This window comes from Tupaia chinensis, unplaced genomic scaffold (genome assembly GCF_000334495.1).
Source record: "Tupaia chinensis unplaced genomic scaffold, TupChi_1.0 Scaffold000133_1, whole genome shotgun sequence".
Classification (NCBI taxonomy): Eukaryota; Metazoa; Chordata; class Mammalia; order Scandentia; family Tupaiidae; genus Tupaia; species Tupaia belangeri.
The window spans coordinates 2,541,784-2,544,814 of record NW_006159602.1 but is presented as its reverse complement, the minus strand read 5'-3'; positions in this window follow the sequence as shown (position 1 = coordinate 2,544,814).

The following is a 3,031-nucleotide window of genomic DNA, read 5'->3' as shown; positions in this document are numbered from 1 at the left end:
TATCTCTCGCTTTCTATCTCTCTGTCTCTGTCTTTCTGGTGAGCACACACACCCTATAGCAAAAATCTCTCAAGAAAAAAAAAAAAAGAAAAAACATTTTTAGGGGCTGGCAGGTGGCATGGTGGTTAAGCATGCTGGACTCCCACATGGCCGACCACAGTTCAAGTCCCAGACCTGGCGGCTTGCTTTCACACTTTCCTTCTCTCTCTCTCACTCCGTCCATCTCTGGTCAAATTAAAAATAAATAAATAAATAAAGTTAAATAAAACAATTATTTTTAAAAATAAAGAAAAAAATCTTTAAATTTTCAATCTTATTGACTATCCACTATTGTAAGATTATGATTTATTGTATTTTTAATATAAACTATTCATACTCTCCTTACAACTAAAACTATATTAAGACTATTTATTTTTCCCACAATTTATGGGTTTTATTTCTTTTCATCTATTTTGTGAGTTGTGCCTTTTCTTTTTCCATCATCAGAAATTTCTTTAAAAAGCCGCAGGATTTGTACAAAATTAAATCTAGGAAATTTAAAATTCTAAAATAAACACCATGTCTTTGTTTTTTTTCCCTTTTTTTTAGGGGGGGGGAGAGGTTTATAGGGCACGTGCACTGGCCAGAAAGACAGAGAGACAGAGAGATGAAGAAAAGCAAGAAATCACCCTCCAGGTGGGATGGCCACACCACAATCCCTTCTCCCCCATTCTCCTCTCGGGATCTTGGGCACACACGCACACACACACCTGGCATGAGTTTAAGCTGCTTGGGTCCGGGACTCAAACCACGGTCAACTACATGGGAGTCCAGCGGCATAGCCATTATGCTAACTCTTGGTCCCAATACCACGTCTTTGTGAAAGCTACATTTTTTTCTCTCTTTCATGTCTAACGATTAATCTATCTAGTTTAAGCACATGATGTACACATGTGAAATATAGACACTTATATTTTCATTGGACCTTCTTTCTTCACAGATTTCAAAGTTTCCATGGGTCATCCTACTTATTCCTATAAGTCCCTCTAGGACAGAATAAAGGTCGAGCTCTCAGTGCATGATCTTAATGGCTGAAGTCAAAAAGAAAGACGATTTTTTCTTGGCTTTTTTTTAAAGAATTATTTCATTTAATTTTATTTATCTATTTATTTATTTTGTTAATTTGACCAGAGAGAGACAGAGCAAAAGAGAGAGAGTGGGAAAGTGAGAAAGCAAGCCACCAGGTCCAAGATTCAAACCACGACCAGCCATGTGGGAGTTCAGTGCTCTTAACCACCATGCCACCTGCCGGCCTGAGAACGTTGAATTTTTCTACAGACAAAAGAGGAGCCCATGGGTTCGGAGCTGAGACCTCCTGCCAAGTACTTGTAGCACACAAGTGAGCTATTTGGGGAGTGAATCCTCCAGCCCCATTTAAGAGTTCAAATGACTGCGGTCCCAGCAGACTTCTTGACTAAATCTACTTGAGAGCCCTTAAATGAAAACCATCCAGCTAAGCTACTCCCAAATTCCTGATGAACAGAAATGGTATAAAATAATAAACACTTATTATTGTTTTAAGCTACTAAGTTTTGGGGTAATTTGTTAAACAGAATCTTTTTGGTTTTGCTTTTGTTTCCGTTTTTGTTTGTTTGCTATAGTGCACATGTGTTTGCCAGAGAGAGACAGAGAGGAAGTGAGAAATCACCCCCTGGAAGGATGGTCACAGTGTAATCCATTCTCCTCCATTCTCTTGTCAGGGACTTGTTACGCACGCACACACTCCAGCATGATTTTCTCTTCTTTTCTTTTCTTTTGAGACTTTTTTGCTCTAGGGTGCATGCACTCACCAGAAAGACAGAGACAGAGAGACAGAAAGTGAAAAATTACCCCCCAGGTGGGATGGTCATGCCGCAATCCCCTCTCCTCCATTCTCCTCTCGGGATCTTGGGCACACACGTGCACATGCCCGGTGTGAGTTTAAGCCACTGGGTCCAGTACTCGAACCGTAGTCAATTACATGGGAGTCCAGCAACATAGACATGATTTTCAAGCTGCCATCTCCAGGACTCAAACTGTGCAGCTGGTCATGTGGGATCCAGCCATCTTAAACTTTATGCCACCTGCTGGCCCCTGTTACCCAAAATATTGAATCCATAGTACTTTAGGAAAATACAGAGATGGGGTGGTGTTATTAAGTATCATGATGCCACTGGCAGAAAAGGAACTCAGCAGTAGAACATCGAAGCCAGGGGTGACTGGGGGAAACATAAACCCCTTTAAGAATCCTCAAAGATAGGGGACCTGCAGGTGGTATGGTGGTTAAGGCACTGAACATTCACAACCACATGGCCAACCACAGTTTGAGTCCTGGACCTGGTGGCTTGCTTTCTCACTTTATCTCTCTCTCTCTCTCTCTCTGGTCAAAATATAAACATAAATGAAAGAATAAATAAATAAAATTTTTTAAAAAGAATCCTCAAAGATAGTAAATGGGATGGGAAGTGTCTCCACAAGGAGGGAGAAGCATTTTATTTAAATATTAAATTATACACAGCTAGCATTGTTTTAAAGGAAAGAATACAGGAGCACTATTTGAGAAATGGAAACTGCATTTGCCAAGGCATGTCAATATTCTGGACATCAGTTAATCACTACACTTTAGCTGAGCCAGAAAACATCCGAGCTCATAGCCAGATAACAGATTACTGTGTTTGACCGGCTGTCTCTATTTTCCTCTCTTTAAATAAAAATATGGGAGAGTTGTGGAGCAAGAGTGTTTATAGTCAATGAAGTTACACTTTTAGATTTCTTACAGATAAGCTGAACTATAAAACTGTATCTTTATAGTCAAAGAGAGATGTAAAAGCTATAGAACTCTCTGGCACATTTCTGATCTATTCAGATAGCTGTCCCTTCCTAAACAAATACTTTCCTAATCAGAGAAATTATAATAAACATCCCAGAAGACAGAAGGTATGGCTTAGAAGCTTGATCTTCATGACTCATGCTTCTGGATTAAAAAAAAAAAAAAAAAAAAAAGCTTGAAAAG